Source organism: Pristiophorus japonicus, chromosome 6, assembly GCF_044704955.1.
Source record: "Pristiophorus japonicus isolate sPriJap1 chromosome 6, sPriJap1.hap1, whole genome shotgun sequence".
Taxonomy (NCBI): domain Eukaryota; kingdom Metazoa; phylum Chordata; class Chondrichthyes; family Pristiophoridae; genus Pristiophorus; species Pristiophorus japonicus.
The window spans coordinates 70,906,427-70,933,144 of NC_091982.1; positions in this window are offsets into that span (position 1 = coordinate 70,906,427).

The following is a 26,718-nucleotide window of genomic DNA, read 5'->3' on the forward strand; positions in this document are numbered from 1 at the left end:
ATGGGAACCTGAAGCTAGATTCAGTAGGGAAGGGAGTAAAGCTGGAATTAGAAAGCAAAAAGAAAGAAAGTGAGTTTGAAGGAGAGGAAACAAGCAGGAAAAAAGGGTAAAAAAACAAACTTAAAGGCACTTTGTCTAAATGCACATAGCACTTGTAACAAGATAGATGAGTTTATGGCACAAATTGGAACAAATGGGTATGATCTGATAGCCATTACAGAGATATGGTTGCAAGGTGACCGGATTGGGAGTTAAATATTCGGGGCACTTGACAATCCAGAAGGACAGACAGAAAGGAAAAGGAGGTGGGGTAGCTCTATTGATAAAGGATGGAATCACTGCAATAGTAAGAAATTATACTGGCTCAAATGATAAGGGTGTTGAAACAGTTTGGGTGGAGATAAGGAACAATAAGGGGAAAAAGTCACTGGTGGGCATAGTCTATAGGCCCCCTAACAGTAGCAACTCTGTTGGTCGGAGGATAAACCAGGAAATAGTGGGGGCTTGTAAATAGGGAACCGCAATAATCATGGGTGATTTTAACCTCCATATTGATTGAACAAATCAAATTGGTCAGGGTAGCCTTGAGCAGTATGTAATGGAACCAACCGGGGCAGGCTATCTTACCTGTGTAATGAAACAGGATTAATAAACAATTTCCTAGTAAAGGATCACAGAAACATAGAAACATAGAAAACAGGTGCAGGAGTAGGCCATTCAGCCCTTCGAGCCTGCACCGCCATTCAATAAGATCATGGCTGATCATTCCTTCAGTATCCCTTTCCTGCTTTCTCTCCATACCCCTTGATCCCCTTAGCCGTAAGGGCCATATCTAACTCCCTCTTGAATATATCCAATGAACTAGCATCAACAACTCTCTGCGGCAAGGAATTCCATAGGTTAACAACTCTCTGAGTGAAGAAGTTTCTCCTCATCTCAGTCCTAAATGGCCTACCCCTTATCCTAAGACTATATCTTCTGGTTCTGGATTTCCCCAACATCGGGAACGTTCTTCCCGCATCTAACCTGTCCAGTCCCGTCAGAATCTTATACGTTTCTATGAGATCCCCTCTCATCCTTCTAAACTCCAGTGAATAAAGGCCCAGTTGATCCAGTCTCTCCTCATATGACAGTCCAGCCATCCCTGGAATCAGTCTGGTGAACCTTCGCTGCACTCCCTCAATAGCAAGAACGTCCTTCCTCAGATTAGGAGACCAAAAAATGAACACAATATTCCAGGTGAGGCCTCACTAAGGCCCTGTACAACTGCAGTAAGATCTCCCTGCTCCTATAGTCAAATCCCCTAGCTATGAAGGCCAACATACCATTTGCCTTCTTCACTGCCTGCTGTACCTGTATGCCAACTTTCAGTGACTGATGAACCATGACACCCAGGTCTCATTGCACCCCCCCTTTTCCTAATCTGCTGCCATCCAGATAATTCTGTCTTGATGTTTTTGCCCCCAAAATGGATAACCTCACATTTATCCATATTATACTGCATCTGCCATGCATTTGCCCACTCACCTAACCTATCCAAGTCATCCTGCAGCCTATTAACGTCCTCCTCACAGCTCACACCACCACCCAGTTTAGTATCATCCACAAACTTGGAGATATTACACTCAATTCCTTCATCTAAATCGTTAATGTATATTGCAAAGAGCTGGGGTCCCAGCACTGAGCCCTGTGGCACTCCACTAGTCACTGCCTGCCATTCTGAAAAGGACCCGTTTATCCCGATTCTCTGCTTCCTGCCTGCCAACCAGTTCTCTATCCACGTCAGTATATTACCCCCAATACCATGCGCTTTGATTTTTGCACACCAATCTCTTGTGCGGGACCTTGTCAAAAGCCTTTTGAAAGTCCAAATACACCACATCCACTGCTTCTCCTTTGTCCACTCTGCTAGTTACATGCTCAAAAATTTCCAGAAGATTCGTCAAGCATGATTTCCCTTTCATAAATCCCTGCTGACTTGGTCCGATCCTGTCACTGCTTTCCAAATGCGCTGCTATTTCATCCTTAATGATTGATTCCAACATTTTCCCCACTACTGATGTCAGGCTAACTGGTCTATAATTGCCCGTTTTCTCTCTCCCTCCTTTTTTTAAAAGTGGTGTTACATTAGCTACCCTCGAGTCCATAGGAACTGATCCAGAGTCAATAGACTGTTGGAAACTGATCACCAATGCATCCACTATTTCTAGGGCAACTTCCTTAAGTACTCTGGGATGCAGACTATCAGGCTCCGGGGATTTATCAGCCTTCAATCTCATCAATTTCCCTAACACAATTTCCCGCCTAATAAGGATATCCTTCAGTTCCTCCTTCTCACCAGACCTACTGTCCCCTAGTACAATCGGAATGAGTGATCATAGCATGATTGAATTTGAAATTCAGATGGAGGGTGAGAAAGTTGGATCTCTAACCAGTGTACGAAGCTTAAATAAAGGAGACTATGATGGTATGAGGGCAGAGTTTTGTAAAGTGGACTGGGAAAATAGATTAAAGTGTAGAACGGTTGATGAACAGTGGTGCACATTTAAGGAGATATTGCACAACTCAAGAAAAATATATTCCAGTGAGGAGGAAAGGGTGCAAGAGAAAGAGTAGCCATCCGTGGATAACTAAAGAAATAAAGGACGGTATCTACTTAAAAACAAGGGCATACAAAGTGGCCAAAACTAGTGGGAGGACAGAAGACTGGGAAGCTTTTAAAAGCCAGCAAAAAATGATTAAAAAAATGATTAAGAAAGGGAAGATAGACTATGAAAGTAAACTAGCACAAAATATAAAAACAGATAGCAAGAGTTTCTACAAGTATATAAAAAGGAAAAGAGTGGCTAAAATAAATATTGGTCCCTTAGAGGACGTGACCGGGGAATTAGTAATGGGGAACGTGGAGATGGCAGAAACTCTGAACAAATATTTTGTATCAGCCTTTACGGTAGAGGACACTAACAATATTCCGACAGTGGATAGTCAAGGGGCTATTGGGGGGGGGAGGAACTTAACACAATCACAATCACTAAGGAGGTTGTACTCAGTAAGATAATGGGACTAAAGGCAAATAAATCCCCTGGGCCTGATGGCTTGCATCCTAAGGTCTTAAGAGAAGTAGCGGCAGGGATTGTGGATGCATTGGTTGTAATTTACCAAAATTCCCTGGATTCTGGGGCGGTCCCAGCAGATTGGAAAACTGCAAATTTAATGTCCCTATTTAAAAAAGGAGGCAGACAAAAAACAGGAAACTATAGACCAGTTAGCTGAACATTTTGGTTGGGAAAATGTTGGATTCCGTTATTAAAGAAGCAGGAGCAGGACATTTGGAAAAGCAAAATTTGGTCAGGCAGAGTCAGCATGGATTTCTGAAGGGGAAGTCATGTTTGACAAATTTGCTGGAGTTCTTTGAGGATGTAACGAGCAGGGTGTTAAGGGGGTACTGGTGGATGTGGTGTATTTGGACTTCCAGAAGGCATTCGATAAGGTGCCACGTAAGAGGTTACTGCACAAGATAAAAGCTCACGGGGTTGGGGTAATATATTCGCATGGATAGAGGATTGGCTAACTAACAGAAAACAGAGAGGCAGGATAAATGGATCATTTTCCGGTTGGCAAACAGTGACTAGTGGGGTGCTGCAGGGATCGGTGCTGGGTCCTCAACTATTTACAATCTATATTATTAACTTGGATGAACATAACATAAGAAATAGGAACAGGAGTAGGCCTAATCATGCTGACTCTGCTTGATTGAATTATGCTTTTCCAAATGTCCTATTACTGTTTCCTTAATAATGGATTCCAACATTTTCCCACCGACAGTAGTTAGGCTAACTGGTCTATAGTTTCCTGCTTTTTGTCTGCTTCCTTTTTTAAATGGGGGCTTTACAATTGTGGTTTTCCAATCCGCTGGGACAGCCCCAGAATCCAGGGAATGTTGGTAGATTACAACCAAAGCTTTCACTATCTCTGCAGCTACTTCTTTTAAGACCCTAGTATTGTGTTCCTAACACAGATGAGGCTGCACACAGGGAGGTTAAAGTAACAGTGACCTCAGTCTTTAATAAGACACTCCAGAGTGAGGAACAGGCCTTAGGGGCCGGATTATATACAGTGCTCCCAAGGGATGCTGGGATCCCTTGGGACTTCAGGGGATGAGCTCCCTGGTGGCGGAACATGGGAGTGCATGCTTTACAAATACACAACACCTAGGATGTAAGCCATCAGGTCCAGGGGACTTGTCCACCTTTAGTCCCATTATTTTACAAAGTACTACTTCATTAGTGATAGTGATTGTATTAAGTTCCTCCCTCCCTATAGCCCCTTGATTATCCACTATTGGGATGTTTTTAGTGTCTTCTACCATGAAGACCAATACAAAATATTTGTTCAATGTCTCTGCCATTTCCCTGTTCCCCATTATTAATTCCCCGGTCTCATTCTCTAAGGGACCAACATTTACTTTAGCCACTCTCTTCCTTTTTATTTACCTGTAGAAACTCTTACCATCTGTTTTTATATTTCATACTAGTTTACTTTCATAATCTATCTTCCCTCTCTTTATCATTCTTTTAGTCGTTCTTTGCTGGCTTTTAAAAGTTTCCCAATCCTCTGGCCTCCCACTAGTCTTGGCCACATTGTATGTCTTTGTTTTCAATTACATACCATCCCTTATTTCCTTAATTAGCCACGGATGGTTATCCCTTCTCTTAGTCTTTCCTTCTCATTGAGATATATTTTTGTTGTGAGTAATGAAATATCTCCTTAAACATCGGCCACTGCTCATCAACCGTCCCATATTATAATCGATGTTCCCAGTCCACTTTAGCCAACACTGCCCTCATACCTTTGTTTATTTAAGCTTAGGACACTAATTTGAGAACCAACTTTCTCACCCTCCATGGCATCATAGAAGTTTACAGCACGGAAGGAGGCCATTTCAGCCCATCAAGTTCGTGCCGGCCAGGAAGAGGCTATCCAGCCTAATCCCACATTCCAGCTCTAGGTCTGTAACCCTGCAAGTTACGGCACTTCAAGTGCACATCCAAGTAATTTTTAAATGAGGTGAGGGTTTCTGCTTCTACCACTCTTTCAGGCAGAGAGTTCCAGACACCCACAATCCTTTGCATGAAGAAATTTCCCCTCAAATCCCCTCTAAACCTTCTACCAATTACTTAAAATTTATATCCCCTAGTTTGTTGACCCCTCTGCTAAGGGAAAGAGGCCCTTTCTATGCACTCTAGGCCCTCATAATTTTATACACCCCAATAAGGTCTCCCCAGAGCCTCCTCTGTTCCAGGGAGAACAAACCCAGCCTATCCAATCTATCCTCACAACTTAGATTCTCCACTTCGGCAACAACCTCATAAATCTCCTCTGTACCCTCTCCAGTGCAATCACATCCTTCCTGTAATGCGGTGACCAATACTGTACGCAGTACTCTAGCTGTGGGCTAACTAGTGCTTTATACAGTTCAAGCATAACCTCCCTGCTCTTGTATTCTATGCCTCGGCGAATAAAGGCAAGTATTCCGTATGCCTTCTTAACCACCTTAGCTCCCTGGCCTGCTACCTTCAGGGATCTGTGGACATGCACTCCCAGGTCCCTTTGTTCCTCTACACTTCTCAATGTCCTACCATTTAATGTGTATTCCCTTTCCTTGTTAGCCCTTCCCAAATGCATTACCTCACACTTCTCTGGATTGAATTCCATTTACCACTGTTCTGCCCACCTGACAAGTTCATTGATATCTTCCTGCAGTCCATAGCTTTCATCTTCATTATCAATCACACAGCCTATTTTTGTATCATCTGCAAACTTCTTAATCATACCCCCTATATTCAAGTCTCAATAATTGAGGTATACCACAAAAAGCAAGGGACCCAGTACTGAGCCCTGCAGAACCCCACTGAAAACATTCTTCCAGTCACAAAAACACCCATCAACCATTACCCTTTGCTTCCTGCCTCTGAGCCAATTTTGGATCCAACTTGCCACTTTGCCCTGGATCCCATGGGCTTTTACTTTTGTGACTAGTCCTCCATGTGGGACCTTATCAAAAGCTTTGCTAAAATCCATATACACTACATCGTATGCCCTGCCCTCATCGACCCTCCTGGATATCTCCTCAAAAAATTCAATCAAGTTAGTCAGACACAACCTTCCCTTAACAAATTCGTGCTGACTGTCCTTGATTAATCCGTGTCTTCCTAAATGTAGATTTATCCTGTGCTTCAGGACATTTTCCAATAATTTTCCCATAACTGAGGTAAGGCTGACTGGCTTGAAATTACTTGGTCTATCCCTTTCTCCCTTCTTCAACAAAGGTACAACATTAGCAGTCCTCCAGTCCTCTGCAACTACACCTGAAGCCAAACAGGATTGGAAATGATGTTCAAAGCCTCTGCTATTTCCTCTTTTGCTTCGCTTAACAGCCTGGGATAGATTTCATCTGGGCCTGGGGACTTATCCACTTTCAAAGCTGCTAAAACCCTTAATACCTCCTGTCTCACTATGTTTATATCATCTAATATTTCACACTCTCCTCTTCGATAGCAGTATCTGCATCGCCCCTCCCTTTTGTGAAAACAGATGCAAAGTATTCATTAAGAACCATACCCACAACTTCTGCTTCCACACACAGATTACCCTCGTGGTCTCTAATAGGCTCTACCCTCTTGCTCTTAATATATTTATAGAAACATAGAAATTTACAGCGCAGAAGGAGGCCATTTCTGCCCATCGTGTCTGCGCCGGCCGACAAAGAGCCGCACGGCCCTTGATCAGCAGCCTTAAAGGTTACATATAAACCTATGAACAATGAAGGAAAGGCAAAGAGCACCCAGCCCAACCAGTTCGCCTCACACAACTGCGACTCCCCTTATACTGAAACATTCTACACTCCACCTCAACCGGAGCCATGTGATCTCCTGGGAGAGGCAAAAGTCAGATAAAAACCCAGGCCAATTTAGGGAGAAAAAATTCTGGGAAAATTCCTCTTCAACCCATCCAGGCGATCGAAACTAGTCCAGGAGATCACCCTGGCCGTATTCTATTCCCTGTAGTACTTACCATTATATCTGTGTCATCCAACAAAAGGTCATTCAGTCTAATTCCAATTACCAGCTCTTGGTCCGTAACCCTGCAGGTTACGCACTTCAAGTGCCCATCCAACCATCTCTTAAAAGTCGAGAGGGTTTCTGCATCCACCACTCTTCCAGACAGTGAGTTCCAGATCCCCACAACCCTCTGCGTAAAGAAGCCCCCCCCCCTCATATCACCTCTAAACCTTCCACCAACCACCTTAAAACGGTGCCCCATTGTAATAGACCCCTCCACCAATAGCAATAGACCCTTACTATCCACTATGTCCAGGTCCCTCAATATTTTGTACACTATAAAACATCTTTGGATTTTCCTTGATTTTACTTGCCAGGAATTTTTCATTCTCTCTCTTTGCTTTCCTAATGTCCCTTTTTAATTTCACCCCTGGACTTTTTGTACTCGAAAGATCCTGCAGTATTTAGCCCTCGGTATCTGTCATAAGCCTCCCTTTTTTTCTTTATCCTCCCCTGTAAGTCCCTAGACATCAAGGGGGCTCTAGATTTGTTCGTCCCACTCTTTTTCTTTAAGTGAACATATTTGGTCGGAACCCTCAGGATTTCCTCCTTGAATGCCTCCCACTGCTCTGACACTGATTTACCTTCAAGTTAGCTTTTCCCCAATTTAGAACATTCATTCCTGGTCTAACCTTGTCCTTTCCCATAACTACCTTAAATCTAACTGAATTATGATCACTAGCAACCAAATGCTCTCCCACTGATACCCCTTCCACCTGCCCATCTTCATTCCGGAAAACTAAATCCAGAACCGCCCACTTCCATGTTGGGCTTGCTACATACTGGTTAAAAAAGTTCTCTTGAATGCATTTTAGGAATTCTGCACCCTCTATACTCTTCACACTAACATTGTCCCAGTTAATATTAGGATAGTTGAAATCCCCTACTATTACTGCCCTATAATTTTTGCATCTCAGAAATTTGCCTACATATTTGCTCTTCTATGTATACGCCCAACAGTGTGATCACCCCTTTTTTGTTTTACAGTTTGGCACCTATGGCCTCGTTTGATGATCCCTCTAATATATCATCCCTCCTCACTGCTGTAATAGTTTGTTTAATCAATACTGCGATCCCCCTCCCTTCTTATCCACCTCTCTATCCTGTCTGAAAATCCTGTAAGCAGGAATGTTGAGCTGCCAAATCCGCCCCTCTTTCAGCCATGTCCTGAAGAACTGTGCAGTTTTGGTCTCCTTAGAGGTGGTGCAACACAGGTTCACCAGATTGATTCCTGGGATGAGAGGGTTGTCCTATGAGGAGAGATTGAGTAGATTGGGCCCATACTCTCTGGAGTTTAGAAGAATGAGAGGTGATCGCATTGAAACATATAAGATTCTGAGGAGGCTTGACAGGGTAGACACTGAGATATTGTTTCCCCTGGCTGGGGAGTCTAGAATCAGGGGACACAGGATAAGGGGTTGGCCATTTAAGACAGAGATGAGGAATTTCTTCACTCAGAGGGTTGTGAATCTTTGGAAATCTCTACCCGAAAGGGTTGTGGGTGCTGAGTCGTTGACTATATCCGAGGCTGAGAGAAATAGATTTTTGGATTCTAGGAGAGTCATGAGATATGGGGATCGGGCGGGAAAATGGAGTTGAGGTTGAAGATCAACCATGATCTTATTGAATGACGGAGCAGGCTCGAAGGGCCATATGGTCTACTCCTGCTCCTAATTCTTATGTTCTTATATTATACTCCATCTGCCACCTACTTGCCCAATCACTTAACTGATCATTGGGGACTAAATTCAATAGCCCCGAAAATGGACCCGTGTTAACTGTGCATCGCTTCTGGTGCAAGCAGCACATACACTGCATGCTGCCTGCTAATTTAAATAGTTGCAGTGTTGAGACAGCACTAAACATGCTTTTGATTGGCTGAATGCCTCAAGTTCATGTGAGACTATCACCAGTTAAAGCTAGCCTGAACTACTTAAAGTTAGCCTGCACCTCTTAAAGGGGAGGTCCATTCTTGCTGAAACAAGTGCTGGATGTGGCTGGGGAAGAGAGTTTGACCTGCAAGAAGACAGACTAATGGTGCAACAGGGGAGAGAACGGGCTCCAAGGTTCTCAGACACTGCACTGGAGGCCTTGATGGAGGAGGTGGACAGGACGCGAGCAATCCTCTATCCACAGGGGGCCAGGAGGCCCTTTAGACAAACTCTACGAAGGCAGTGGGAGTAGGTAGCCATCGCGGTCAATGCCAAAAGTCAAGCCCTGAGGACTTAGCTGCATTTCCAAAAAAAGTTCAATGACCTCACATCAGTGGTCAAGGTCAATGAATCCATCTTCAAATGCCATATCCCACCAACTGCACCACTAACCTCCCATACTGCTGAATGCACCACACCCCTATCACTCACCTACCAGCAATCTCTATCATACAGCATGCAGACCGAACATTCATAGCTTCACCTCACCGTCACACACTTAGCACTGCTGTAAGCCTCACACCCACATATCACAGCTTGCACACAATGTCAGCTATTCAACTATCACCCAAACACATTGCACCAACTCACTGACACACTTCCCTCTCTCTTGAAGGACAAGATGGCACACAACTGATGCCAGCAGGTCTTAACCGGTGGGAACAAGCACGGTTGCATAACCTTAACTCAATGGAGGAGATGGTGGTCATCATCATTGGAGAGACCATCGTGGAGCCCATGACCAGCGGCACGGCTGAAACAATGGAAGATGAAGACATCATCATAACTAATCCTCCTTCTCACATCATCATAACTAATCCTCCTTCTCACATCATCATAACTAATCCTACTTCTCCCTCATCCCACAATCTCTTCTGATTTGCAAGCTGCAGATGGTGTAAGCATGCACCTCTTGCTTTCACCCCCTCCCATCACCACAACCTTACCCTTGTGCCTTCCTCCTTTCAGATAGCCAAGAACTACAACCTGGCCAGACAGTCGTGGAGGAGCAAGAACTTGAAGAGGAAGAAGGCAGTAATGATGAAGACACAGGATTGTCACTCGACTTCAAACTCGCAGTCATCAGCTCAGATACTGACACTCAGTGTACTTTAGAGGATAGCTTAGACACAGGATCTGAAAGTGGTTAGACACCGGACACAATTGGCCTGCAGCTAGGGTAGGGGGAAAGGGTAGCGCAGATGCCAGCTTGCCTGAGGGTCAAGTCGCATGTGAGTTCTGTTGCTGAGGACTCATGAGGAATTTGATGGTTGGCCTGCAGAAAAAGGGTGATGGCATGCACAATTAAATGCTTGGTTCATTGGCAGGCCTGCCAGAAAGCCTGCTTGCAATGTCAAGGAGCATGGAGGAATCCGGCGCCAACTTGGCATAGTGCTTTGTGCAGAGCTTGGAGCCCATTCTTTACAGCATGGAAGTGATAGCCAACTTCATTAGCACACTTGCGGATCTAATGAGGATGCAATGTCTGATGGCCAAGGTCTCAGCTTCCATTGCAGCACAAACAGCTGCCTTCATGACTGCACTTACCAGTGTTAAAAGCGGCTTGCAGTGTGTCACAGCAGTCCAACAATCTGTCCTCCAACAAGCACAAGGGAAGTGGCAGCTGTTCCATGGAACACAAACCTGCTGTCCTCTCTTAGATTGACAGCATTCGTCCTCCCACCCCTGCTATTCTGCCAGTGCCCTTGCTGTTGCCTGTCAGCCAGCCAGCCCAGATTGCTGCTGCCCAAGCCGATGTGGTGCAGTTCGAAGCTGGGCCTTCTGGGCCTAGAGCTGCTCGAGGTCATCCTTCAAGGCCATCTGCACACTCCACTGAAAGTTAGCAGCTTCCACCAGCCACACTGTAGCCATTGGGGTAGCACTAGGACAAGCAAAGAACACAGAAGACAGTCACTCAGGGAATGCACAGGGGTGATTAGTTTGCGTTTGTGTGCAATATGGGATCATTTCATTTATAAAATTTGGTTATTTTGCTTTGGCTTTGATTTTTACATTGTGGCCAAGCAGATGCTGTGGTGATCAGTGGCATAGGGAAAGTAAGGTGTGGGACTATTGGTGAATGTGGAATTGGAGTTTGTTTACTGGTATCGCAGCTGGATGAGTCAGTGATAGGATGACACAGTATATATGGCACAGAAACAGGCCATTAGGCCCAACCAATCCATGCCGGCGTTTATGCTCCACTCGAGCCTCCTCCCATCTTTCCTCATCTAACTCTATCAGCATAACCCTCTATTCCCTTCTCCCTCAATATGCTTGTCTAGCCTCCCCTTAAATGCATCAATACTATTCGCCTCAACCACTCCCTGTGGCAGCGAGTTCCACATTCTCACCACTCTCTGGGTAAAGAAGTTTCTCTGAATTCCCCATTGGATTTCTTGTTGAATGTCTTATACTGATGACCTCTAGTTATGCTCTTCTCCACAAGTGGAAACATTCTCTCTGTATTACTCTATCTTAAGGACCTCTATTAGATCACCCCTCAGCCTTCTTTCCTAATATGTATACCCTCGCATGTCTGGTACCATCCTTGTAAATCTTCTCTGCACCTTCTCCGGTGCCTCTATATCCTTTTTATAATATGGCGACCAGAACTGTACGCAGTGTTCTAAATGTAGTTCGATACAGATTTAGTATAACTTCCGTACTTTTCAATTCTATATCTCTAGTAACAAACCATTGAGTTTGCTTTGCAGGCATCGCATGTAAACTCTGAGATGCACCACAACCGAAAGGGATTCTACTCCATCAAGGTTCAGCTGGTGTGCGACCATTCTCAATGAATCATGAGAGTGAAAGCTCAGTATCCTGGCAGCAGTCATGATGCCCCATGTGGGGGAATCTAGAACTAGGGGGCATAGTTTCAGAATAAGGGGACGCCCATTTAAAATGGAAATGAGGAGGAATATATTCTCTCAGAGGGTTGTGAATCTTTGGAATTCTCTACTCCAGAGAGCTGCAGAGGCTGGGTCATTGACTATATTCAAGGCGGAGATGGACAGATTTTTGAACTACAGCGGAGTCAAGGATTGTGGGGAACAGGTAGAGAAGTGGAGTTGAGGCTAAGATCAGATCAGCCGTGATCTTATTGAATTGCGGAGCAGGCTCGAGGGGCCAAATGGCCTGCTCCTAATTCTTATGTTGTTATGCCTTCATTCAGTAGCAGTCCACTGTCCCATCTGCATTTGAGCCACCATGACAAACCAGAAAGTGACTACTGGAGACAAGGGCTATTCATTAATAACATGGCTCATAACTCCAGTTCACAACCCACACACACATGAGCTGCATTCATACAATGAAAGCCATTCTGCCACCCGAAATATCAAGCAGACCATTGATGTTGTGAAGTAATGCTTCCACTGCCTGGACTGCTGTGGAGGAGTCCTGCAGTACTCGGCAAAGCGGGTGTCAAGATTTGTGGTGATCTGCTGCATGCTGCACAACCTCACCATCAGGAGAGCACAGCCCTTTCCACCAGCCATATGGTGACTAGCTGAGGAGCAGAAGCATGAGGGAGAGCAGGAGGAGGAAGTGGAAGGGAGGAGGCAACCAGACAGCCCATTTCTGGCTGGGTTGTTCATGACTAAAAGGTGTCAGCCGTGGTTCAATCGGCAGCACTCTTGCCTCAGAGTCAGAAGGTCACGGGTTTAAATCACACTCCAGAGACTTGAGCACATCAATCTAACCTGACACTAGTGCAGTTCTGAGTCACTGTCTTTCAGATGCCCTCTCTCAGGTGCACATAAAAGATCCCACGGCACTATTTCGAAGAAGAACAGGGAAGTTCTCCCCGCTGTCCTGGCAAATACTTAAGTACCTATATTTAAAAAGGGGGATAGAACGGGGAACTATAGATCAGTCAGCTTAACATCGATGGTAGGAACAATAATGGAATTCCTACTGAAGGAGAAAATAGAAGATTATCTAGAAACCAAAAAATATAGTATAGTCAGCATGGATTTCTAAAGGGAAAGCCTTGCCTGACTAACCTCATTGAAGTTTTTGAAGAGAGTAGACAAGCGTAATGTAGTAGATGTAATCTATCTAGATTTTCAAAAGGCCTTCGATAAGGTACCTCATAATAGACTGATGAACGAGGTCAGAGAATGCGGAGTCAGGACAAGTAGCAGAATGGATTGCTAGCTGGCTTCAAGACAGAAAGCAGAGAGTAGGTGGTAAAAGGGATCTCAGAGACAAACACACAAATCACTACAAGTAGCCACAGGTTAACAAGACCATTAAAAAAGCAAACCAAGCACTAGGGTTTCTTTCGAGAGGGATAGAATTGAAATGAAGTTATGCTAAACCTGTATCGAACCTTGGTTAGACCACACTTGGACTACTGTGTACAATGCTGGACGCCATATTATAAAAAGCATATAGAGTCACTGCAGAAGGCGCAGAGAAGACTTACCAAGGATGATACCAGAAATGCGAGGGTATACCTAGCATGAAAGGATGAACATGCTGGGCTGAGAAGGCTGAGGGGTAACCTAATAGAGGTCCTTAAAATTATGAATTAAAATTATGATAGAGCAGATACAGAATGTTTCTAGTTGTGGGGAAGAGTATAACTAGAGGCCATCAGTATAAGATCGTCACCAAGAAATCCAATAGGGAATTCAAAAGAAGCCTCTTTAGCCAGAGAGTGGTGAGAATGTGGAACTCACTGTCACAGGGAGTGGTTGAAGTGAATAGTATAGCTGTATTTAAGGGGCAGTTAGATAAGCACATGAGGAAGAAGGGAATAGAGAGTTATGCTGATACAAATTAGGTGAGGAAAGACGGGAGGAGGCTCGAGTGGAGCATAAATGCCAGCATGGACTAGTTGGGCCGAATGGCCTGTTTCTGTGCCATATATCCCATGTAATGTGGTCCTTACCCTGCTCTGAGGTTGCCGTTGTGGTGGCCGCAGGTGGGAAATTTCAGTGAGGACATCCTTATTGAAGTGCAAATGTCTGACAGACTAAGGTTCAGGTAGCAGTATTGCTCCCTGAGCACTCAGGGCGGATATGGCCTCTTGCTGAGAGTCCTTTTCCCCCTCCTCTTCCTCCCTCTGTCAGCAGCTTGTCCTGCTCTGTGTTACTTCTCCTCATTCTCCCACTGTCGGCCAAGTGGAATACTATGTCTTGGAGCAAGTGGTCTGTGCAGAATCGTTGAAGTCATAGAATCATCAAATAGATATAAATGGGTATGATCTGATAACCATTACAGAGATATGGTTACAAGGTGACCAAGGCTGGGAACTGAATACTCAGGGTATTTGCCAATTTGGAAGGATAGGTAGAAAGGAAAAGGAGGTGGGGTAGCTCTGTTAATAAAGGATGAGATCAGTGCAGTAGTGAGAAATGATATTGGCTCAGAAGATCAAGATGTAGAATCAGTTTGGGTGAAGATAAGAAATAATAAGGGAAAGAAGTCATTGCTGGGAGTAGTCTACAGACCCCCTAACAGTAGCTACACTGTTGGACGGAGTATAAAGCAAGAAATAATGGAGGCTTGTAAGAAAGGTATGGCATTAATCATGGGCGATTTTAATCTTCATATTGATTGGACAAGTCAAATTCGCAAAAGTAGCCTTGAGGAAGAGTTCGTAGAGTCTATACTCTGGAATTTAAAAGAATTAGATGTGATCTTATTGAAACATATAAGATTCTGAGGAAGCTTTACAGGGTAGATGCAGAGAGGATGTTTCCCTTCGTGGGGGAATCTAGAACTAGGGGGGCACAGTTTCAGAATAAGTGGTCGTCCATTTAAGACGGAGATGCGGAGAAATTTTTTCTCTCAGAGGGTCGTGAATCTTTGGAATTCTCTACCTCAGAGAGCTGTGGAGGCTGGGTCATTGAATATATTTAAGTTGGAGATAGATAGATTTTTGAACTATACGGGAGTCAAGGGTTGTGGGGAGCGGGCAGGAAAGTGGAGTTGAGGCCAAGATTATATTAGCCATGATCTTATTGAATGGCGGAGCAGGCTCAAGGGGCCAAATGGCCTACTCCTGCTCCTATTCCTGATGCTCTAAGAGCGAGGCAGAGCCTGGGTGCACAGCAACAGGTAGCTCACCTCCTATTTCTTATGTTTTTATGCTCTGAAGTTCCTCGAGATGCATATATATTGCAGGTGTGGTTGTTCAGGATCGCGATGCTGTCCACAAACTTTCACATGCTGCAGTTGTGGCACACCTCCTTTACTGCCATCCCTATCTAACCTTGTTTTAATTAATTAATCAATTAAAGTTTATGGGAGAGAAATTTGGCAGGCGGGAGTTCGTGGTCGCTGAGGTGTGAGCCCGGGGAGCGTCCGAGGCCTATAAAGGCTGCGAGAAGCAACGGGAGTTTGTGGTTGCTGAGGCGTTAGTCCGGGTATTGGCAGAGGCCTATAAAGACCGCGAGAGGCAGCGGGAGTTCATGGTCGCTGAGGCGTGAGTCTGGGGTTCAGCAGAGGCCTATAAAGGCCGCGAGAGGCCTACCGGTGCAGCTACAGGGAGAAGGCAAAAAGGAAGTAGAAAGAAAACGAAAGGTGACGTCACAGCTAAGAGGGTAAGTGATTGGTAAGTAGTTTTTCTTTTTCTTTTTATATCAGTAAGTAACCTTTTAACATTGTTGTTGCCAATTTAAGCGTATCTAAGGGTTAAGTCATGGCAGGAGAGCTCGGACACGTGTTATGCTCCTCCTGTACTATGTGGGAAGTCAGGGACGCTTACGGTGTCCCTAATGACTACGTGTGCGGGAAGTGCATCCACCTGCAGATCCTGACGGACTGCATTGCGGCATTGGAGCTGTGGGTGGATGAACTCTGGAGCATCCACGATGCTGAGAATGACGTGAATAGCACGTTTAGTGAGTTGGTCTTACCGCAGGTAAAGGGTCCACAGCCAAATAGGGAATGGAAGACCAACAGGAAGAGCAGTGCAAGGAAAGTAGTGCAGGGGTCCCCTGCAGTCATCCCCCTGCAAAACAGATACACCGCTTTGGGTACTGTTGAGGGGGATGACTCATCAGAGGAGGGCAGCAGCAGCCAAGTTCATGGCACCATGGCTAGCTCTGCTGCACAGGAGGGCAGGAAAAAGAGTGGGAGAGCGATAGTGATAGGGGATTCAATTATAAGGGGAATAGATAGACGTTTCTGCGGCCGCAACCGAGACTCCAGGATGGTATGTTGCCTCCCTGGTGCAAGGGTCAAGGATGTCTCGGAGCGGGTGCAGGACATTCTGAAAAGGGAGGGTGAACAGCCAGTTGTCGTGGTGCATATAGGTACCAATGACATAGGTAAAAAAACGAGATGTGGTCCTACGAAACGAATTTAGGGAGCTAGGAGTTAAATTAAAAAGTAGGACCTCAAAGGTAGTAATCTCAGGATTGCTACCAGTGCCACGTGCTAGTCAGAGTAGGAATCGCAGGATAGCTCAGATGAATACGTGGCTTGAGGAGTGGTGCAGAAGGGAGCAATTCAAATTCCTGGGACATTGGAACCGGTTCTGGGGGAGGTGGGACCAGTACAAACCGGACGGTCTGCACCTAGGAAGGACCGGAACCAATGTCCTCAGGGGAGTGTTTGCTAGTGCTGTTGGGGAGGAGTTAAACTAATATGACAGGAGGATGGGAACCTATGCAGGGAGACAGAGGGAAATAAAATGGAGTCAGAAGCAAAATATAGAAAGGAGAAACCCAAGGCAAAAAACAAAAAAGGGCCATATTACAGCAAAATTCTAAAGGGGCAAAGAATGTTAAAAAAACAAGCCTGAGGACTCTGTGCCTCAATGCGAGGAGTATTCGGAATAAGGTGGATGAATTAACTCCGCAGATAGCAGTTAACGGATACGATGTGATTGGCATCACGGAGACATGGCTCCAGGGTGACCAAGGCTGGGAACTCAACATCCAAGGGTATTCAGCATTTAGGAAGGCTAGACAGAAAGGAAAAGGAGGCGGGGTGGCATTGCTGGCTAAAGAGGAAATTAATGCAATAGTAAGGAAGGACATTAGCCTGGATGATGTGGAATCGGTATGGGTAGAGCTGCAGAATTCCAAAGGGCAGAAAACGCTAGTGGGAGTTGTGTATAGACCACCAAATAGTAGTAGTGAGGTTGGGGACAGCATCAAACAAGAAATAAGGGATGTGTGCAATAAAGGTACAGCAGTAATCATGGGCGACTTTAATCTACATATTGCTTGGGCTAACCTAACTGGTAGCAATGCGATGGAGGAGGATTTCCTGGAGTGTATTAGGGATAGTTTTCTAGACCAATATGTCGAGGAACCAACCAGGGAGCTGGCCATCCTAGACTGGGTGATGTGTAATGAGAAGGGACTAATTCGCAATCTTGTTGTACGGGGCCCCTTGGGATATGGTAGAATTCCTTATTAAGATAGAGAGTGACAAAGTTAATTCGGAAACTAGGGTCCTGAACTTAAGGAAAGGTAACTTCGACGGTATGAGACGTGAATTGGCTAGAATAGACTGGCAAAGGATACTCAAAGGGTTGACGGTGGATAGGCATTGACAAACATTTAAAGATCACATGGATGAACTTCAGCAATTGTTCATCCCTGTCTGGAGTAAAAATAAAAATGGGAAGGTGGCTCAACCATGGCGAACAAGGGAAATTAAGGATAGTGTTAAAGCCAAGGAAGATGCTTATAAATTGGCTAGAAAAAGCAACAAACCTGAGGACTGGGAGAAATTTAGAATTCAACAGAGGAGGACAAAGGGTTTAATTAGGAGGGGAAAATAGAGTATGAGAGGAAACTTGCAGGGAATATAAAAACTGACTGCAAAAACTTCTAGAAATATGTGAAGAGAAAAAAATTAGTAAAGACAAACGTAGGTCCCTTGCAGTCGGATTCAGGCGAATTTATAATGGGGAACAAAGAAATGGCAGACTAATTGAACCAATACTTCGGTTCTGTCTTCACGAAGGGAGATACAAATAACCTTCCGAAGGTACTAGGGGACAGTGGGTCAAGTGAGAAGGAGGAACTGAAGGATATCCTTATTAGGCAGGAAATTGTTTTAGGGAAATTGATGGGATTGAAGGCCGATAAATTTCCGGGGCCTGATAGTCTGCATCCCAGAGTACTCAAGGAAGTGGCCCGAGAAATAGTAGATGCATTGGTGATCATTTTCCAACAGTCTATCGACTCTGGATCAGTTCCTATGGACTGGAGGGTAGCTAAGGTAACACCACTTTTTAAAAAAGGATGGAGAGAGAAAACGGGTAATTATAGACCGATTAGCCTGACATCAGTAGTGGGGAAAATGTTGGAATCAATCATTAAAGATGAAATAGCAGCGCATTTGGAAAGCAGTGACAGGATCGGTCCAAGTCAGCATGGATTTATGAAAGGGAAATCATGCTTGACGAATCTTCTGGAATTTTTTGAGCATGTAACTAGCAGAATGGACAAGGGAGAACCAGTGGATGTGGTGTATTTGGACTTTCAAAAGGCTTTTGACAAGGTCCCGCACAAGAGATTGGTGTGCAAAATCAAAGCACATGGTATTAGGAGTAATATACTGACGTGGATAGGGAACAGGTTGGCAGACAGGAAGCAGAGAGTCAGGATAACCGGGTCCTTTTCAGAATGACAGTGATTAGTGGAGTGCCGCAGGGCTCAGTGCTGGGACCCCAGCTCTTTGCAATGTACATGAGCGATTTAGATGAAGGAATAGAGTGTAATATCTGCAAGTTTGCGGATGACACTAAACTGGGTGGTGGTGTGAGCTGTGAACAGGATGCTTAGAGGCTGCAGGGTGACTTGGACAGGTTAGGTGAGTGGGCAAATACATGGCGATGCAGTACAATGTGGATAAATGTGAGGTTATCCATTTTTGGGGCAAAAACACGAAGGCAGAATATTATCTGAATGGCGGCAGACTAGGAAAAGGGGAGGTGCAATGAGACCTGGATGTCATGGTCCTTCAGTCACTGAAAGTGGGATCGCAGGTACAGCAGGCTGTAAAGAAGGTAAATGGTATGTTGGCCTTCATAACTCGGGGATCTGAATCTAGAAGAAGGGAGGTCTTAATGCAGCTGTACAGGGCCTTTGTGAGGCCTCACCTGGAATATTGTGTACAGTTTTGGTCCCCTAGTCTGAGGAAGGACGTTCTTGCTATTGAGGGAGTGCAGCGAAGGTTCACCAGACTGATTCCAGGGACGGCTGGGCTGTCATATGAGGAGAGACTGGATCAACTGGGCCTTTATTCACTGGAGTTTAGAAGGATGAGAGGGGATCTCGTAGAAACATATAAGATTCTGACGGGACTGGACATGATAGATGCAGGAAGAATGTTCCCGATGTTGGGGAAGTCCAGAACCAGGAACACAGTCTTAGGATAAGGGGTAGGCCATTTAGGACTGAGATGAGGAGAAACTGCTTCACTCAGAGAGTTGTTAACCTGTGGAATTCCCTGCCGCAGAGAGTTGTTGAGGCCAGTTCACTGGATATATTCAAGAGGGAGTTAGATGTGGCCCTTACGGTTAAGGGGATCAAGGGATATGGTGAGAAAGCAGGAAAGGGGTACTGAGGGAATGATCAGCCATGATCTTATTGAATGGCGGTGCAGGCTCGAAGGGCCGAATGGCCTATTCCTGCACCTATTTTCTATGTTTCTATGTTTCTAGATGCTAATGATTTTCACCTGCAAAAAATTTGTTGTTTGTTCTTCAGGAAGTGGAGCACTTGATTGAACGCTTCCTTCCAGGAGTGCTACAGGACGCAGCTGGGGCAATAGTTGTGCAGCGCTGCTGTGTTCCGAGGTTCATTCCTGTAAAGATAGAATGTATAGCATCCTCTCGACTGTTAAGAGACAATCTGTATGAGGGTCGCCATTTTAACTGCACATGGCTGATTGAGCTCCACAAGAGAGTGAAATTGAACTTAAAAGTTGTTCAAGAGACTATATATAGATGATGTCTGAAGCGGAAACTTCCAACCTTTCGTCAAACGCATCTACGATAGAAATATTGGAACTGTAAGACTTTTTCGAGCCGATCGAAATCGACGTTAGGCAGTGCAGTGCAGAGCGTGTTTCGTACACATCGCGCGTGGATCTGTGAAGGGCAATAAATAGTCATAGGCTTGTAGAGTAATCTAGAGGTAAAGTAAACTTAAGGTAGCATAAGCTATTGTAGAGCCTTGATTGCAAAAGTATTTCTACAAATACATGGCCACGATATTTTACTAATTAGACTGGTTCTAGTCCTCTGGTTATTTGAACTGTATACATGTATGTGACATACGCAAAGTCCTAAACTGTAGTGAGCTATCATGACCACCATGGTGCCAACTCCCGTGCATATTCCCCTCCCACCTCCATTGCGATTTGAAAACGAACTGGAAAACATTCAAACAGCTGTGGGACAGCTATGAAATTATCATGAATATTGTGGAAAAATCAGATAGAATTATAGTTGCAACATTTATCAATGCCATTGGCAGAGATGCCCTAGATCTCAACAATAATCTTCCCTACAAATCAGAGGAAGACAAGCAGGAAATTGAGATCATTTTAAGCTCTGGGAAGAGCACTGGAAAGATAAAACCAACATCATCTATGAACAGTACCTGTTTAACAACTGTGTATAAGGGGACGAGCGTTTTGACAGATATCTCGTGAAAGTGAGGGAGCTGGCATCGTCATGTGATTTCGGCAATTTGAGGGATGATTTCATCAGAGATCGCATAGTCTGCGGAATGTCTGATATTCTTCTGTGTAAGAGGCTGTTGCAAGAATCAAGCCTAACACTCGATAAATGTGTGATGCTCTGTGAAGCTGGAGGCCACAGTTGTGCAAATGAAAGCCATGAAGTTCACGAAAACAGATTTAGACTCTGAAGATGTCAAAGTTGTCTGACAGAAACCCTGACACACAAAGAAAGAATTCACAGACAAAGAGTTCATGAATAATTGTAGATATTGTTGCAAAAGACATGAGTTGTCAAAAACTAAATGCCCAGCAGATGGGAAGATCTGCACAAGTTGCGGCAAACAAAATCACTTTTCTCAAAATTGCAGGCAGAGCGGATCGAGGCAGAAGTCTAAATATAAGGGCGTCAAAAGTTCATGCACTATATGAAGACAGTGATGATTCTGATTTTGAAGTCATGACTGTAGAGATGCTTGGTAAAGTTGATCACACAATCGAGGACAAAGCTGACAGAAAGTATCCTAACAAGATTATGGCTACCTTCTCCATTAAAGGTCAAATGGTAAAAATGCAAATAGATTGTGGGGATTCATGCAATCTGCTACCTTGTAGATACTTACCTAAAAGCTTAAAGGTAAATTAATCTAAGACAACACTGTCACTATTTGACAACCATGCAACCATTCCAGTGGTAGGAACTTGTAATGTGCCACTGGAAAATACAAAGAACAAGCAAAAGTATATTGTGCCCTTTGTGATCATTGATGGCCAAAGTGCACCACTGATTGGCTCATGCACTGTTCAACAGCTACAACTGATACAAATGCAGCATTAGGATATCGCGGTGATAAATGTACCACGCAAATAGCAAACTACGAACAATGCAAACATCTCGCTAGCATCAAAAACTGATGTCAATAATGCGTATCTGGATGTGTTTAAGGGACTTGGACACGTACCAGGGACAGTTCACCTTGAACTTAATGAATCAGCGACACCAGCTACCCAGACAGGTGCCAATAGCGATCAAACAAATGTTGAAAGAGGAACTCGATCGTTTGGAAGAACGACAAATCATCGCAAAAGCTGTTGAACCGACGGACTGGGTATCCATTCTAGTGACTGTACAAAGCCAAATGGAAAGTTATGAGTATGTATCGACCCTCAACATCTGAACAATGCTCTGAAACGTGGACCCTATCCACTTCCTGTAATCAATGACATCTTGCCAAAGATGTCAAATATAAAGGTCTTCACTAAAGCAGACTGCAAGCAGGGTTTCTAGGAATGTGAACTAGACCCAGAGTCCTCCTACCTCACGACCTTCCAGTCTCCATGGGGATGATTTTGATATAATAGAATGCCATTTGGCATCAGTCCTGCCCCGGAAATCTTCCAGCAGAAACTAGACCAGAACCTCGAGGGTTTAGATGGAGTCTACAAGATTGCTAGATTTTACACTTTTGTGCAGATCGCCCAAAAATGGGCAGTATTTCTGGCATGGGCGGTAAAAATGGGATTTCAGATTGTCAGCTTGTCGTCCATTCTCAAAGCCCCTAGACTCCATTTTTGAAATTGGCCGTTACCGCGAGCGATATGAAATGGGCGGTAGCATTAAATCTCTCTGACCTTCTGCCGTAAAGTGTCGCCGTCCTTAGCAATAGCATGGCAATGCTCGATTCCCGCGATTCAGGAGGTCAAGGGTCATCATGACATGCGCAGAAGAGGAGACAGATAGAGAGGGAGCGAAGGCGTGTGTGGGTGTGGTGTGGCTGGGTGTGGTGTGGCCTGGCTGGATGTGGTGTGGCTGGGTGTGGTGTGGCCTGGCTGGATGTGGTGTGGCTGGGTGTGGTGTGGCTGCTTTGGGAGGAAGGAGGGAGAGTTTCGAGCTTTAGGTAAATTGGGCAAAAAAAATTAGCTGTACCAGCCAGATATTTGCCCGAATTTGGTGCCTAGAATGGAGGGAGAGGGGGAGGGGACACAGCAGGCTGTGGAGACTGACGCTGGTGAGAGCAGTGAGTTGGGAGAGGAGCACATTGGAGGGTGCAAAAGAATGAGGAGGTTCTCGGACAAGGCAAATGCCTTCCTCCTGCAGGAGGTCGAGTCACGCTGGGGTGATTTGACACAGGGAGGGCGTGGGAAGCCGACCCCAAAAGCCTACCAGAAGATATGGGCCGAGATAGCAGAGGTGGTCTCGTCGGCGACCAACGAGCTGTGTGAGGGCAACCAATGCCGCAAACGATGGAATTACCTTGTCGGATCCGCAAGAGTAAGTATTACATTTATTTACTTGTACTTATGGATTTATATAATTTGATTTTTAACAGTCATGAGTGACTATCAGCAGATGTGAGGTCTTTCACTTTTACTGGGAATGTTTTACTCAAAGCCTGCGGTCACGGTGTACGTCTTTAGGTAAAGAATGATAATTATCTAATAATCATGATTACATAGAAACATAGAAACATAGAAAATAGGTGCAGGAGTAGGCCATTCGGCCCTTCGAGCCTGCACCACCATTCAATGAGTTCATGGCTGAACATGCAACTTCAGTACCCCATTCCTGCTTTCTCGCCATACCCCTTGATCCCCCTAGTAGTAAGGACTACATCTAACTCCTTTTTGAATATATTTAGTGAATTGGCCTCAACAACTTTCTGTGGTAGAGAATTCCACAGGTTCACCACTCTCTGGGTGAAGAAGTTTCTCCTCATCTTGGTCCTAAATGGCTTACCCCTTATCCTTAGACTGTGACCCCTGGTTCTGGACTTCCCCAACATTGGGAACATTCTTCCTGCATCTAACCTGTCCAAACCCGTCAGAATTTTAAACGTTTCTATGAGATCCCATCTCATTCTTCTGAACTCCAGTGGATACAAGCCCAGTTGATCCAGTCTTTCTTGATATGTCAGTCCCGTCATTCCGGGAATCAGTCTGGTGAACCTTTGTTGCACTCCCTCAATAGCAAGAATGTCCTTCCTCAAGTTAGGAGACCAAAACTGTACACAATACTCCAGGTGTGGCCTCACCAAGGCCCTTTACAACTGTAATAACACCTCCCTGCCCCTGTACTCAAATCCCCTTGCTATGAAGGCCAACATGCCATTTGCTTTCTTAACCGCCTGCTGTACCTGCATGCCAACCTTCAATGACTGATGTACCATGACACCCAGGTCTCGTTGCACCTCCCCTTTTCCTAATCTGTCACCATTCAGATAATAGTCTGTCTCTCTGTTTTTACCACCAAAGTGGATAACCTCACATTTATCCACATTATACTTCATCTGCCATGCATTTGCCCACTCACCTAACCTATCCAAGTCACTCTGCAGCCTCATAGCATCCTCCTCGCAGCTCACACTGCCACCAACTTAATGTCATCCGCAAATATGGAGATACTACATTTAATCCCCTCGTCTAAATCATTAATGTACAATGTAAACAGCTGGGGCACCAGCACAGAACCTTGCGGTACCCTCACTAGTCACTGCCTGCCATTCTGAAAAGTACCCATTTACTCCTACTCTTTGCTTCATGTCTGCCAACCAGTTCTCAATCCACGTCAGCACACTACCTCTAATCCCATGTGCTTTAACTTTGCACATTAATCTCTTGTGTGGGATCTTGTCGAAAGCCTTCTGAAAGTCCAAACACACCACATCAACTGGTTCTCCCTTGTCCACTCTACTGGAAACGTCCTCAAAAAATTCCAGAAGATTTGTCAAGCATGATTTCCCTTTCACAATTCCATGCTGACTTGGACCTATCATGTCATCTCTTTCCAAATGTGCTGCTATGACATCCTTAATAATTGATTCCATCATTTTACCCATTACTGATGTCAGGCTGACCGGTCTATAATTTCCTGTTTTCTCTCTCCCTCCTTTTTTAAAAAGTGGGGTTACATTGGCTACCCTCCAGTCCATAGGAACTGATCCAGAATCTATGGAATGTCGCTTGTGTTGTATCAGTGTCTGTGACAGTACCTAGCAATGATATCACGCAATGATCTCATGCCATGTCGTCCTGTTATCTTTTACAGAAGAAGCTATCGACGATGAGGTCCGTGCAGGGGCGAACGGGTGGGGGAGCCACCAGTTCCCAGCGACATCACTGAGATGAAGGAACGGGTGCTCACACTCGTGGGGAAGCACCCCCGGACAGCCACGGATGCATCTGCAGATCCTGAAGTGATGCCACGGAGTAAAGTTTACAACATTGCGTGATGTAAAGTAAATATTGCCACACCCACTGCTATCCGAACAATCATATATGATAGATGATTTCTAAAATTGTTATAGAAATAATGCTGGCCTAATGAAAATCATTGCAATGCACAATGTGTTGATGGTCATGAAATGTGATATCTGTGATGATTTTGAGAGCAGTGGTGCTTTTGTCGTGCATATGCTGTGTGTAGCGCTGGACTCACCTTGTCACCCTAGCACCCCCTTCTCCTCTAGTGTTTTGCAGCTCAGCCAGCAGTACGACCCCAGGCAAGACCACAGAGGCCAGAAGGTGGGGGCGCGGGGCCAGACTCACCGGACGATCCTATATCTGGTGCTGAGAAGCTCCGATTCTCGCCCGTCAATCCACTGGGTCTGTTCTCTACGGATGACAGCGCGGACTTCAGGAAACCTGCATCGCCACGCTCCAGAAGCCATTCCATCCCAAGGCCATCTAGTGCTCCTCCGGTCATTCCCGCCTCCACTCTGGAGGTACCGAGCCCAAGCACCTCGTCACAGGGCACCCCATTTGTCCCCAGGACGGCGCCGACCCTGCGGAGGTTTCGTGGATGCAGCAGGTCTGGTCCACGAGCGCCACATGAGAGCAGAGAGATGGTACAGTTGTCCAGGAGGACTGTAGACATTGGTGACCAGATCCTCGATGCAACGGGGGGCATATCCCGACAGCTGGCCACTGTTATGTATGTAAGTATGTATACTTGCCACCAGAGGGCATGACTGTTGGAGTCCTAATGGTCACCTGCAGGGCCAGTATAAAAGGTTGGCTGCCATGTTGCTTAGGCACTCTAGAGTTGTAATAAAGAAGACTAAGGTCACACTAAGTTTAGCTCACAGTACTCAGCCTCGTGGAGATTTTGTATACTTAACAATTGGTAATGAGTAACAGAATACAAACCTTCACGCAACTATGGCTGCCATTGGAATATTAGAGAGATTCATAGAGGGTGATGATTGGGAAGCCTTCGTCGAGCGTCTCGACCAGTACTTCGTGGCCAACGAGCTCGAAGGAGACACTAACGCGGCCAAATTCAGGGCGGTTCTCCTCACCATCTGTGGGCCTAAAATATACGGCCTCATCAAGAATCTGCTCGCACCGACAAAACCAATGGAGAAGAAATATGCAGAGTTGTGCACGCTAGTTCGGGACCATCTCAAGCCAAAGGAGAGTATCCTCATGGCCAGATATCGTTTTTACACGCACCATCGCTCCGGGGGCCAGGACATGGTGGATTATGTCACCGACCTGAGATGCCTCGCGGGACCTTGCAATTTTGGAGCTGCATTGGGGCAAATGCTGCGGGACTTTTTTGTGCTGGGCATCAGCCACGACGTCATTCTTCAAAAGCTGCTGGCTGCTGAAACCCTAGACTTGAGCTGGGCCATCATGACGGCAGGCATGCATGGCCATGGATGATAACACCAAACAGATATCTTCTCAACATCGAAGCTCACCGGCAAGTACTGTGCATAAAATGATGTCACTAGCAGGCCTATACGTCTACGGCTGCAAGACCTGTGATGACTCAGAGTTCGTCATCGGGGGTGAATGTGAATCCATTAGCACCGTGTTGGCGCTGCGGAGGTAATCATCGGGCCCATCAATGTCGATTCAAGCACTACATGTGCAAAGCCTGCGCAACAATGGGGCACCTCCAGCGAAGGTGCAAACGTGCTGCGACATACAACGTGGCAGAGGATGATCGATCCGGCGCGGATCACACAGCACAGGCAACTCAACCCGAGGAA